Here is a 428-nt window from a genome sequence, read left to right on the forward strand (position 1 = left end):
GTGACAAAACAAGTAATAGAATGACAATAAATAAATATCTATAAGTAATTACTTTGAGTGTGAATAGACTAAATGCTTCAATCAAAAACATTGGGTGTCAGAATAGATAAAAATAAAAAAGACCCATTTATTTGCTTCCTACAAGAAATTCATTTAAGACCTGAAGACATCTGTAGATCGAAACTAAGCAGGTGGAAAAAATTTATGTCACAAATGGATGTCAAAAGATCCAGAGTAACAATACTTATATCAGAAAACCTGAATTTTAAAACAGAAGTATAAAAAGAGACAAAGGGGGTGCCTGAGTGGCTCAGTTGGATAGGCATCCAATTCTTGACTTCGGCTCAGATCATGATCTTGCAGTTCATGAGATGAAGCCACATGTTAGGCTCTGCACTAACAATGCAGAGCCTACTTGGGATTCTCTC

This window comes from Suricata suricatta, chromosome 11, assembly GCF_006229205.1.
Source record: "Suricata suricatta isolate VVHF042 chromosome 11, meerkat_22Aug2017_6uvM2_HiC, whole genome shotgun sequence".
Lineage (NCBI taxonomy): Eukaryota > Metazoa > Chordata > Mammalia > Carnivora > Herpestidae > Suricata > Suricata suricatta.